A 15,067-nucleotide genomic window follows, 5' to 3' on the forward strand; every position below is an offset into this window, starting at 1 on the left:
TCCCCTTTGAAATCCCTCAAAAGAAGGACTGAATAGGGAAGCAGCATGCTATTCAAGTCTGCATAATATGGCAACACCCAACCAACATCTTTTCTTGGTACATTTGCAAATTTTTAAAAAGCACCTCAGAGGAGACATTTTGGTTCTGGCTGCGCTATTTGAGTACTCTAACAAAGTCGGTGTGGAAAAGGCAAAAACTGGTCATTTTTATGAAATGACTAGCAATGACTTTGAGCTACCTTGTGATGTAACAAGCCGGAAGACCCCCCCCCCCCCCCCCCCCGCCTGCCCCCACACCTGAAAGATAGTTAACATGGATAGCATATATCGTACATCAGCAGGAAAGCTTCTGTATGGTGCACTTATGTGATTCCGATGAAAATAACAAGCTAACCAGATGGTCTCTTCAAAAGCTACAGCTCTCATGTGGGGGCGAGGTGCTGACCAATGTTCCCTTCGGAGCGGAAACATGGCTGCACCGAAACGAGATCCTCTCCAGAAATAAAAGGCTGCTAAGTTAAGTGATTCATCCCCGAGCTGAGCCGAGACGAGCAGGCCTGAAAGCAGCATTCAGGAGTCACTGAGTCACACCGTGCAGAGGGGCGACCTTAGATCAGATGACGGGGGCTGGAGTTGTTGCGTGCTCTCGCTCTGCGTCGAGGTGACACTGAACAAGAGCTCTCAAGGCCCCCCTTGTCTGACTGATTCATCGCTCCCTCCCCTCAGTGTCGTCTCCTCCTACGCAGGTGACCCATCTCCGTCGATCACTGTCTGTGTTTCTATAGTGCGCGCTCTCTCTCTCTCTCTCTCTCTTTCTCTCTCTCCACCGAATCGCTCGATTTGTTCCAGTTACAACTGCGCAAATGTCTTCATACTGCTGCGAATTACTCTCCACCCTATGTAATTGCATTGGACAGAACTAGCAATTCCACAAAATTGAGAACAATTTTAAGTCAATATTTTGGGGGGGAAATTCCAATAAGCAGTGTGTATTGGAACACGAGACAGCTGAGCAAGGACAACGGACAGGTTTTCCTGGAAAATTTCAAGCTGAGCAACACTGAAACAGCCAAAATACTTGGACTGGACCAGATTATTAGAATGTTCAGATGTTGTGGTGGTGTCAGGGGATTAGTTTGAGATCTGAATAATCACCACTTCCCGAAGCTTCACGGTGCTTCGCCGATGAAGCTGCTCACCGTCAGCCCTTCCAAGCTCTCCACATTGTGTGTCCGCAGACTGTGCAGGCCGCAGGTGCTCCATGATTGTAACCGTACACATATACATACAACCATACACTCCTGGTTCACTTCCTTAACGTTCCATAATGTAATGTAACGATCCCGAAAATATCTCCACTTCTGCTGTCCGGCGTTCTCCACCCTCCCTCAACTAGTTAATGTTTCAGGAGTTTAGTTCAGGAATTCTGAGCCGTCTTTGCTTTTAAATTGGGATTGTTCAGACGGGGAGACGGAGAATCTCCTCACACAAGCGTCCAGTAGACACTGGCTCATGTGCAGTCGGCACACACAGATCGCGCAGTCGACCGCAGAGGGTCGGAGCCGAGTGCACAGGGTGGATGACGATTTTGACGTCACACGTCCTCTGCACACACAAAAGTTTCACTTTCCCTTAACAGCAGAGTACATCAGGCCTGTGGGTCAAAACCGACCAAGAGGCTCCAATCTGGTCCCACCAAGCAAGGAGGTTATATAAGATTTATACACGTTTGGTTTTTTTTTACATTTCATTGTGTTTTGCACCACACATCAACAATATATATATATATACATATACACATATACACGTTATATACGTGTATATATGTATTTATATTATAAATATCTTTGTCTTGGTTCAGTTATGTGCTGTTAAACAACCATAATATATTTGGTGTTTGGTTCGTTCGATACACCTGCCTTCAGGGGGCACTTGCCCTTGGAGTTTAGGGTGTCCCTACATCAAAGGTTTTACTGTTTTAACAAATGTGACTGTGCTTTTACCTTCATACCAACTGCAACCAGCAAAGGCTTTTATTTTGAAGCACCAAACATGAGCACCATGGCAGGACGAGATGACACTCAAAACCCCTTTGACTCCTGATAACCAACTTCCAAATATTAGACTAAACTGAACTGGATCAACTAACTAACTACATAAACTAAGCAACAAATACACAACACGATCATTAAAGACATTTGAAACACTGCCAACCCAACTACCACAATGTATTGCAGCAATTAGCTCCGTGACGCTACAATATGTTTCGCCTGGCAAGTCTAAATCTAAGAAAATCAAGATGGTAAAACATCATTAAAGAAATTAAAACAATTATTCAATAGCAGTATCCAGACTCTCCCAACATGATATATCTCATGGCATGGCTGTGCATCCGTTGTTTATGTTGCAAACACGGAAAAAATGAAAACAACGTTGACGGCAGAGCTATCTGTGGTGCTGAAACCACTTTTGGTGCTCGTCTGCACCCCGGATTGACATGAAAGTACCAACAATTTTCTGACCATTCCTTTGCTGAAGGTCTGGTCACTCAGGTGTTTAAAAGCTGTTTTTTCCCTCCTCTATGTATCCAACATGTGTTTGATATTACATATTCATAATGTAATAAATGACTGTTATTGTGTGCATGTGTTCGACACAGTCCTCATTGCTTCCCATTAGAAGAGTACATTCCTCATGTTTATTACCTTCAGTAGATCAGGGCCATATTTGTACTTTGCATAAATAATATGAAAGGGATGTTGATGATATTGACATTGTTTTTTCAATATCTTTTTGTTGAAGACAACTCAGCAGAACTCTATGCTGCTTTAAGAAGCAATACAAAAAAAATTTAATAAAAGACTACCAAATATTGAAACGTTTTGAAAAGACAAAAATATCCTAAAAGTAAAATCATGACAACACAATGTGTTTTTATTTTGTGTTCCACCAGTCTCAAAGCCAGGGTTTTAATTCCTTTCAATTCATGTCGAGGGTGAATTATTCTTTTTAGCCTTCCAGGATAATTGAAGGGTTTTTCCAGTAATAATTCCTCAAGACTGGTTAATCCAGTTTTATTTAAATGGTTTTATAGATCTTAGATTAATATCATGAGGAGGAAATACTGCTCATTTTCCTTAACATTTTGCATTTGGTTTGTGGTTCTTCTGTTGTTAATCACTGCCCTTTGGCCTTGGAAATCAGTGAGATTACACAGCAGGGTAGGAAAATAAATCATGTAATATCAAATCTGTCCCTTGCTTTTTAGAAGCATTAGTTCCATCTGATGAATAATATTACTCTCAATAAATTATACAAACATAATATAGTAATAATTGAAAAACTAGGGTTACTGAATGACAGTATGCTTTCTGGGTGTAATATTGAGTGTATTTCATTTAATTTCATATTTTCATTTCATTAAAATATCATCTTCATTGACTCAAGATATAGAATTAAAATCATCATCATCATCATCATCATTATCGTTATTATTATACAATATATTTTTATTATTAAAATGTATATTATTATATTATTTTAATATATGAAAATGCTGGTTATCATCTTTTATCTGACTGTATCTTTTCCTAATTTATATTTTCTATTCGCTCCACTCATAACTAACTCATCACACTGTACAGAGAAGCTTCAGGCTCATTAACTCAGGAAAGTTCATCCTCAACTTTAATACATCAGTGACAGAATCTATCTAGAATATTGGGTCCAGTTAACAAGTTATATATATAAACAAAGATGTTTTGTCAGTGAGCATGAAAGAAAAAAAGAACGTGTCCAGATACCTGCTCCCAGATGAAGACTCCAGCCCTGATGTGTGTCAAACCTGTATGTTTATAGAGAGAAGAATACTACTGGAGAATCTCAAGCAGGAGACAGGCTCACTGGGCGTTAGATATTCACATAGTTAAGCAGGTGTATAAACAATCGACAAAGTCATATACATTTTCCCTCCTGGGCATGTCAAAAGCCATGTCAGTAGTGGCTGTATATTTTAGTAACCAAGAAAAGAATAGTTTTCACATAAACATCCTGAGAAAGACAGAATATAAAATCACTCAAAGCTGGAATTTTTTGAACTGAGCACCTGGACTCACTGATGGATTGCCGAAGGCAGTGATAAGTTTTGAGTTGCTCTATATACGTATTTGTGGGGATGGACTCTGTGCAGGTGGTCTCAGAGCGGGCGATCCCTTCCAAACTGACATTCATACTGAATAATGTTTGTCACCCACATGATCCTGTGTGTCAGAAGCACAGGAGATCCTTCCTTCCTGTGGCCAAAGGACTCTTCAACTTCTCTTGTAAATACCGTTTGTTGTTTTTTGCTGTTACTTTGATTCCTCTTTGTTTATACGAGTCATCACTTAGCACTGTATATGTAAATAATTAATATTACTTATTGATGTTTTAACTACTTTTCTATTTACTCTGTTGTTTTATTATGTGTAAAAGATTTTTCCTCTGCAATTGATGAAGTATTTCTATTCTATTCTATTCTATTCTACTACTTAACAGTCTCCATACTATAAAGACATTTTTAAGGGGCTTCCCAGTTTTACAGATATGAAATTAACCAGACAAGCAGCCTGAAATCCTACTGATGTGGAGAAAAAAAACTGACCTGTCATCAATTTACAAATACTATAAAATCACAAACAAACAAATACAGCAGAGCAAAGCAAGCAATAAAATCAGTAGCAAGTAACTGAATAAAGAATGGCTGTACATATCCAAAAAGGAATAGGAAGAAGCAAAGCCTATTTACTCCTGGCCCCTGTCCACCTCAACCATCAGTTATTCACATCCCTGGAGTTTTGTATGTACATATTTACCAAAAAACTGTATAAATCCATGTTTACAAGACAAACTAGTAAATACAAATATAGATTAATAATAAATTGTCATTATACCAGTGTCTACAACACATCCTCCTCCCTGTATTTGAATTTTAGTATTATTGATTTTAAAAAGAGCGTATTTGTCTGAAATTTATATTTATATTTATACCCAGTTTTATGAATTATCCTCATTGTTCTTTTTAGTAAAATTGACAGTGGCTGTAGCGAACATTTATAAGTGTTACCCCAAACCTCTGCACAGTAATTTAGGTATGAAAACACCAATGAAGAGTATAAAATGTGGAGTGATTTGTTGTCCAGAATGTGTTTTACTTTATTGAGCACTGAAATACTTCTTGATGTCTTGCTTTGAACAGGTTTTATGTGCAATTTCCAATATATTTTATCATCAATAAAACCTACTTTCATGAAACCTCTCTCAATTCCCACACCATCCACCTTTAAGTGGCCATATGTAGATTTACTTGAGTGTAGTGATAATTTATTTATGTTACTGTAAACCACTTTTTTAGTTTGCACATTTCACATTTTTGGAGGTGGTTTGCAGGGATCCAGAGCCTTCGCACATCTGTGGAGCACATGGAGTAAATTAGGCTTTATGGCATTTAGAAAGCACTCATGTCAATATTCGGTATCGGAAAGTAGCTACATGTTAGTGCTCGTACTCCCTCGTGCGCCCCTATTTTGGAGTGTTAAGAGTGTTCATGTCACATGGTTACTTTTGTTTTTTGTTTCAACATTGACTTTGTTTGTTGTCTATTCTCAATGGATTACTAACTGTCTGGATTTATAATTTTACTTTGTTGTAGGGTTTTTTTTCTTGTGTTTACACAAAGCAACAGAAATGAGGGGGGAATGAGTGAGGTGGTCAGACGATATTCAGCTGTCTGGATTTTCCCTTGTGGAAACAGTGACAGTGAAAATGGTTCAGAAAGCAAGAGAAAAAGTTTCAGGCAACACAAGCACTGACCTGACATTGCTAACAAATAACCCGCAATGCGGTTATAAATCATGATATTAATGACACTCTTCAGAAACATTCAACCTGCATGCCGTCCATTAGCAGTAATGGGCCTGTTGTGACAGGTTATGCAAGTGCTTTGTGTACATAAACAGACGCGAGTAAAACCTTAACCCTGTACACAGGACATGAGCGAGTGCACAAGCAGCTCCTCTCTGTGTCTCTCACCATCTCTTACCCCTCCTCATCTCTACCTGTCTCCTCCCCCTCCGCCTCCACCTCCTCCCTGGCTCCAGCGCCTCTGAGGGGGGGGGGGGGAGGGCCTTCTCAATTTCCCTCTTGCCCAGAAAAATCAATATTGGGAGGCGGCCTGAAAGACCTTTCACAGGAGTATTACAGCACAGCCCGGCACTCCGATAAGCCTCCTGTTACGTTCTCCCGGGACGGGGCTGGCCAGGCCCAGGCTCCCCACCTGGGGGGGAAGGCATTCTGCTCCGGCCGCAGGGAAGAGCGCCATAAAGGGCAAGACGTAGATCACAAGTCTATTGGTGTGGGCTATTAGTAACCTTAGAGTCCCTGACCTGTGACTAGGGTCCTGTGCTGATTCCCACACACACGCACGGAGTGGGAGGTAACAACGCACAAAAAAAAAACCAAAAAAAAAAAACAGTTTATGACTGTAAAGAGCTTTGTCATGCATTGAAGAGAGCAGATAATGCACCTCCCTTGGTTTTGTTTTGTTGTTAATGTATGCACCAACACAGGAGAGTGAGGAGCGGAGCTTTCACTACATCATCGTCATGACTGTCGCAACTCCATCAGACCCTCCCACAAATACAATTAAATAAGTGATACTCGGACCACACACACACACACACACACACACACCCACGCACGCATGCACAGATGAGAAGATTAACCATGCCATACCACTGGTATAACCTGCAGACCAGAGTCACTCTTAAACACAGAATGGAAACCGACTTTTAAGACAAAGTGGAATATTGAACACATTGAAAACATAATTTTATTAAATCATCAAAGCAGCACGTGGAAAGAACACTTTTAAACTTCAAAAGTGGCTTTAGCTCTCAAAACCTCACACAGATTGCCTGGAAAAGTCTCTTCTATTTACAGTAACACAATGCCCCACCACATTGTGCTGCCATTGTATTCTGGGTGTGGAACTCATCTGATGGGGAAACAGGGACACATGTGGCAACTCATAAACTCCATTGGCAATTAATGGATTAAAAGAAAATTACATCTCTAACTTTTGAGCAGCCTGGAATCCTTCCTTTATAGTGTCTCATCCTGTTTAGGGTTGTGGGTCACGGAAGCCCCGGGCAGTATTGGAACCCAGACTGTGAGGCAAGAGCACAAACAGCTGGGCCACCATGTGGCCAGCTTGGAATACATCAGAACAAAGTTTTGCTAATGGCTTACACCTAAATTCTTCTAACAATAACCGATTGCATTGTAATAATTCCTGAAATACAACTTGCTTTGCACTTTGGTATTGATTCTTTACCACTGTTTCCTCCGTTCAATACTTCACTCAAAAAAACCAACCTAGAACATTATATTAAGGATGTACCAATATGATGTTAGTGGCGGCACCCAGCGAGCACTGTCCCTCGGTCTGCAAGCTAAAGATTGCATAGAGCAGTAGATAGATCGTAGATAGATGCTACACGTTTCCCAATGCGCACTGGAGATGGTCGTTTAATGGATCAAGGCAGTTGGAGGTATGCGTAGCATTGACACAGAGGTTGTATGGAGATATTGTTTACCTTTGGAGGATGAATTAGGCTTTATGACATTTTATCGGCAAGAAGCTTAAGGTTAGTTCTTGTACTTGTCCTTTAAAACAGTGGTCCTCAACCTTTTTATCACCGTGGACCGGTCAATGCCCCGGGGCGCGGACCGGTACCGGTCCGTGGATCAATTGGTACCGGACCGCCCAAGAAATAAGTAATTATTTCCGCTGTATTTATTGTCTGAGTCGGAACGATCTTTTATTTTGAAAAATGACCGGATTCTCTCGGTTACATCTCGGTCACTTGAGCGCCAAACATTTAACCCACAAGCTAGCAAAATGAGCAAAAAACAGACGTCTTTGGAAAGTTTCTTTTCAAAAGGGAAAAGGGCCGGTGAAGAGACAGAAGAAGAGCCTACAACTTCCAAGAAAAAGAAGGTTTTTAACAGACAGTACCAGGAGTTCTACTTGAAGTATGGATTTATGGCGACAGGTGATTCCCACAGACCAAAGCCCGCTCTGCAGAATATGCAGCAAACGGCTCTCTAACGAGGCAACGAAGCCTTCAAAATTGCTTCACCACTTGGAGACCAAGCACCCTGGATTAAAAAACAAGCCCCCGGAGTATTTTTTTATAACGTTTATTATTTTATTATTTATTTTATTATAATATATATTTCTTTATTATTTATGATCACGTTTATTATATTCGCAATATAAACAATCTACGAAACCCCCCCCCCCCCCCCTCCCCCCGGTCCGCAGTACAATTGTCAAGCATTGACCGGTCCGCGGTGATAAAAAGGTTGGGGACCACTGCATTAGATGGCGCATGGCGCGTATTGGTAGAGATCAGATGAGGCACTGCAGAGGAAGAAATCATCCTCTGTGTAATTAAATGTGCACATTTTATGGTTTATTACCAAATGCCAGTATTGCTGTTGAAAACTATTGGATGCAGGACAGACATTTGAGGTTGAAGGCTAGCACTGCATCATGAGCTTAGTTAATCACATATTAAGCATAGTGACTTGGTTAAAAACAGATTTCATTGGTTCATTGTAAAAAAAAAAATAAATACTGTACAAGTGAAAATCTTTTGTGTTTACACAGAGTTTAAAAGAGTAATTCATTGATAACTGAATGATTAAAAGGCATACATAAGATAAATACAGTAAAATACATGGTTTAAAGTACAAGGTATGTAAGTTTGTATTTTCTGTTGTCTTGTAGAATTGAAATGTATGTTGATTGTGACTAAGTTTTATTAATTATAGCCTCCTGGACTTTTGGATTCTTTAAGGCCATTTAGCATGTTATGTTCTGGATTACTGTTGTTGATGTAGCAGAAGAAAACGGCTTCAACGCATGTGCCGTCTCTGCTTCACACATTCACATGTGTGCCCTCTGAACCCCAGAGGAGCAACAAATGCAATGTTTTCTGTATTGTCTTAATGCAGTTTTTAGATGAACATGGCTGAAAGGTCACTACAGTCTAAATGTAGCAACAAGAACAAAAAAGTACATAGATCATACATTCAAGTAATCTTCATCATCATCATCATCATCATCATAATCATAATCAACATCATCATCATCATCATCCCACATCTATCTGAGCATTTCACTGTGGTTAATGAATTTGAAGACAATGTCAACATTTCTGTTCACAGTTTTAACGAACAGACACTTTTCTTTTATCTGTACAGCAGATGTTGTATAGCAACTAAAAGCCCTAGACTTTTCCCTACAGGGCTGAAATAACAAGGATTCTTAAATTGACCGCAGATGTCCTGTTTCACTTTTTGGTAGTACTTCCCCACTGCATAATGTCTCCCCCTGCCCCACATCACATACAACGAATGTCTTCAGAAAAAATGCTTTCCTCTCCATCAGAAAGAATGACAGTGTACGAGTTTCTCCGAAACGTATGCAAGTAGTTTTGTGAATGAACTATTTCACCATTAACCGCTACTCTGCAAAAATATTTCACAGGGACACTATTTCCGAGGTTGCCGATGCTGTTCAAGGCCAGAAAATCCTCATTTCTGATCATACAAATTTTAGGCCTACCCAGAGATGTTTTTTATTGTGATCAGCATATCCAAAATATATGTCCAATTGCAGCAGTACAGCACTTTGGGTTCCTGATGAAGCACTATATTATTATTATTATTATTATTATTATTATTATTATTACACTGTCTTATTATTTTTGTCTTCTCTAGATGCTACATTGAAGAAGTGTCCGGCAGCCAGCCGAGGGCAGATCGGCACATCGATCAATTCGAAGATCAACCAGATAAATAGTTTTTTTTTTCTGTTCAGTTTTTGTGTTATTTTTGTTCTTGTACTATTTGATTGTTCTTAAGTAAATGAATAATGTAAATTTAATTTTGGGCTTTTTTTTATATTGCCTCATAGCTATGGATTTTAATCATTTTACTAATGTATAGGTAAACCTATTGGTGAACATATAGGTGCATATATGCACACATATATACGTACATATATGTACCTCTAGAGATACCTATATGCACGTATATGTGTAAATATATATGTGCATATAGGTATCTATATAGGTACATATATGTGTAAACGTATATGTACCTATATGTAAACATATATGTGCACACACTACCCCTGTGCTGTTACCCATGTGTCTCTCCACTGGCTTCCAGTTCGTTTCAGAATCGATTTTAAACTTCTGTTGTTTGTTTTTAATGCCATCAATGGCCTGGGTCCCTCTTACCTGTCTGACATTTTAACCCTACGCAACCCTGGCAGGGCCCTGCGTTCTTCAGGTCAGCTTCTTCTAGACATCCCAAGGTGGAGATACAAACAGAGGGGCGATCGCTCTTTTGCAGTCGCTGCTCCGAGACCGTGGAACAAACTGCCCCCCGACATTCGCACCATCACTGATCTCGGCTTTTTTAAATCAAACCTGAAAACTCACCTTTTTAAGTTGGCTTTTAACTCTGTCTAGGGCAGTGTACTTTTTTTTTTTTAAACCCTTTATTTTAATTTTTCCGTTTTTCTTCTTGACAGTAAACACAAAGAAAGAACAAAACAGCAACACCAACACAAAAAAAAAGCACAGAAAAAGAAAACAATTAACAATAATAATAATAATAATAAAAAAATTATAATAAATTGTGCTCACATTGACAATATTAATAAGACAAGGTCATTCAGCCTAATTTATTATTCTTATAATAATTTATTATTATTTATTTCTTTATTTTTGCTTAAAATACATCAATTATCTCTTATTTGTTGTATTTGTTTTGTTTTTGCTTGTTATTAATGAACACTTTTTGCAGTTTAAGCATCATCAGACCACAGACCATATTCATGAGGGGGGGGGGGTTCCAATAATTGTTCACACCTTGCTTTCAGTCCATACAGTGTATTTTATTTTATTCTGTATGCTCTGTTTTTATGAATCTCTGGAAGGCTTCACCAACCAGCAACACCGCCGCACCTTCCACAGACAGCACCTGTGTTTTATTTTTTTTGTTTTTATGTATTTATTCTCCTATTTACTTCTTAATGTATTGTTTTAGCTTTGTTGTAAAACACTTTGGATGTCACCGGGTGATTATAAAGGGCTATAGAAATAAAGTTTGATTTGATTTGATATAATATAGGAAAACAGCCAATTTTATATATGTCACATATATTCAAAACCTATATTAAAACATATATGTTTATATAGGTTCTTTCCATGTGGGTTACTTCTGAAATTTAGTTGCACAGGCTGACGTGTTAATTTATGAGGATCAAGCTGGATTCCATTTAGATATAATGAGGCATTGGGGAAGCAATGTCAGGCAGTTATAAATGTAACTGGAAATGGTCACATTGTGTGCCTCAATAAGTCAAAGAAGCTTTCCATCATGAGGCCACATTCAGCTCCCACAACTCTCCCTAAATATTTGCATTTGTAGATGAACTATGTTTCCATTAAGCTGCTGGGCTCTGACGCTGGATCACAAACTAATTTCAGTGCAATATAAATATAAATATATAAATATATATATATATATACACACTTTATTATGAGACTTTTTTTTGTTTTCATGTTGGCGTTCAGAGTGTGACTTTGTGACAGATCATCCTCCATAGCATTTTATTTCTTACCGAATTCAATTTTATTTGCTCAAGCAGTCCAAGAGTCAGGTTCAGTAAAATCATGCATCATATCTATCTATCTATCTAATCTGTCAAGTTTTTGTTTTGTTTTTTCTCAATGAGAGAATTGTTGGCGGAATAGTCAATAAAAAAAAAAACTCACAACAGTGTTATATGTAAAGCACATTTATGTGTTTCACTTCAAGTGTTGCATGCGTCTATCTTTTTGTTGCAAGAAAGACACTTACTGTAAAATGGGAAACAAAAAGCATGAATGCACCAGCAAAAGGTTGAACAGATCTTGCTCGTGTCCAAACGCATGTGCCTGTGTTCGTTCACTGCTGGTACGCAGTCACATACATTCACAGAAAAAAACCCTTATCTAATCCAGAAAAACCACAAGTGCTTTAAAGAGTATACCTTCATTGCTAAAGAGCAATGATGGATCTGAGATGCAGACCATTTGTAATATGTTGCCCAACAACACATGCTGTGACAACGACACATACTGGCGCTGCAGCAAAACCGCCTTTTTAAAAGATGAATGATAAACGAGTATGAGTTATAAACTTTAGCAACTTAATTTCCAGTACTGATACAAGTATTTATTAAATGCCATTACTGTAAGCCTAATTCACTGGTGATGGAGTTGCTGGTGTCTGGTGTAAAATTTCACACAGAACTTTATGTGTATGACAAGTGAAAAAAGGTGTGCTTCACATACCTGCCCTGTAGAATAAACATTATGAAACAAACAAAAAAGAGGAAACAATACAGCTCAAAGATGAGAGCAGCTCAAAGGCAAAACAGTAAAACTAGGAAAATGGAACATTTTACAAGTAGATTCAACCAACCTCTCACAAACATGTAACTAATATCATAAACGCTCACGCAGTCTTGCTCTGTGCATCAACACATCTGCACACACCCACATACCGTCCTCACCAGCGTGATCGATGAAGACATGAATGGGAGGAAAATGTGCACAAGCAGCAAAGCTCAATATTCAATCTGACACATGCAGGCACATGTTGATGTTTTCTTTGGGGAGGGGTTGCCAAAGTGTTTCAAAATGTTAAAACAACACAACTGTCTTCAGTTAAACAAGTGGGATCAACTCTCATGACTCAAGCTTGGGCTCAGACGAAAAGCTCATATTCATAGCCTGTATGAGGCTGCCTGGCCTGATATAAAATTTCAAAAGGGAACATTTCACAAATAATCATCAAGTGGCAAATAACCCAAAATAACATGGAAGGGTATTTTGTACAGCTAAGTGTTTTTTGCACCTACACCAATTTATAACAAGATAAGATAATGACTGATATTGTGACACAGTGTTCTCAAATGAATGGTTTCCGAAGTCTGTTCCCTCCTGAGAGCTCCGAGTCGACCTAAATTTGTCAAAACCATTTGAACCTTTGCCAAGCAGAGTGACGTCCCTTTGTGTTTACTATCTGTTGGTTCTTAATGTTGGCAGTCAAGCCTTTCAAAGCTGTTGCTACTAGTCTACCTTTGCATTTCTTGTTGTTGTTGGAAAAGACCCACAGCTTCCCAAAATGACTCCACTTGAACCGTTTTGTGTCAGATAGTCATTCGCTCTCAATTATTTTTCAAAACTGTTTTCTTAAACAGAATCGGAGAGGAAAGTTTGGCTCACATTTGTCTTCGCCTGAGACAAAAGCAGCAGTGAGCATAAATATTTAAAAAAAAGATAAGAAACAAACAAACCACTTGTTTGAACACTTATCCAAATCACATTCATGGGTCCATATGGGACTGATCCATCAAGGGAGCTCACACATGGAGCCAACACTCTTGAGGCCAAGTTCAACTTGGCCTTCAGTCACAAAAACAAACAACAAAAAAAAGTGGTCTGGCTGCTAAAAGATCTTCTTTCATAGGTTTGTGCAGCTGGGAGTTGTCTTGGGGAAAAGGATGGGAAAGTGGAAGCTCCTGGCTGTGAGGTAAAATCAAGGGAGGTTATGAGAGCTGCTGTCTGGAGATAATTCTGGGGTCATGTTTAGTAGACTGGGTTTGAATCCCTCCCCGCAATCTGCCCATCTTTTTCTCTCCTTCTATCCCCTAACCGAAATAGCAGGGAGCTGCCACCTCTGTGTCTGGTTCAGCAGGTTTCTTCCTGGCAAAAGCAAGTATTTCCTTTCCATCGTTGCTTATACTTGCTCATGTGGACTTCTTGGATTTTTCTCTGTAAATCTGCCTTGGAATTACTATGTGGCGCTTATATAGATAAAATTTAACTGACTTGCAGCACAGTGGCAGACTTGGGACTCGGAAGTGATGCTTTCAGTCAGCAGTGATTCATACTATACATACTCTGCACACCAGCATCCATATCCCTGGAGATCAATCTGTTGTATGGTTAGCCTTAAATGCTTTACTCCAGAGGCTGTAACTTCTAATAAATAGGTGCTTAAATCATTATGTTGGATTTGTTCAGTGTGTTTGTCATGACTTTTATGGATAGTGTCAAGCCGTAGCTTATGTCAGGGGACTTCGTGCCCGAGGCTAAATTAAGGCATTGTCCTTTTGGCTCTATCCCACGAGTGCTTTCAGCATTCACTGGAACAGTTTACGGACGAGTGTGACACAGTTAAGATGAAAGTCCGCCCCTCTCATGTTGAACGCAGACTGATCTCGAAGGGAAAAGTCCGGCTTCAACTAGTGAGTGGATTACCTTCTTCAAGGCCGATTAGGATTGTGCATGTCTGTGTGAGTCAACCTAGGTAATAGATATCCTGATAGAGACTTATCCTGGGTGTGTTTATCCAGAGTTTTTGTATAGGCCCCAAGTCATTAATGTCAGGACAGGACTGAAGGAATGAGACTGCCTATACAAGTGGCTGAAATTACTGAAGTTCTCTTCACAGAGCGGTGAGCCTCACTCATCTAAAAGGCCCCGTTTAAGCAGAGTTTCAAGTGAAAATGCGAAATTTTTCCTGAGAAAAGTTTCGTGTTTGGACAGCAACTTGCTGAAAACAATGTCCATTTATGCAGCAATGGCAGAAATGCTGAAAAAGATGTAGTTAGCTATAAGACCACCAAATCCGAGGATAATATGGACTGGGAAGAGGCCGCCATTGTTGATATTGTGGATCTACATGCCCATGTGCAGAAGATCTAATTACTATGGCCGTGGTGCGCATGCAACTTATCAGCATGTCCGTTGTCCACTCATGACTGAGCCCCAGCGTTTTTGAAAAGTTTCGCCTTGGGAACCATTTTCAAAAAGTTGCAAATTCAGTGTCTCCGAGCACCACTGCCCCCTCATTAATTCCCTTTGGAAGTGCATGTTCCTATGTGGTCCTGCGA

The sequence above is a fragment of the Blennius ocellaris genome, assembly GCF_963422515.1.
Source record: "Blennius ocellaris genome assembly, chromosome: 11".
In the NCBI taxonomy this organism is placed as follows: domain Eukaryota; kingdom Metazoa; phylum Chordata; class Actinopteri; order Blenniiformes; family Blenniidae; genus Blennius; species Blennius ocellaris.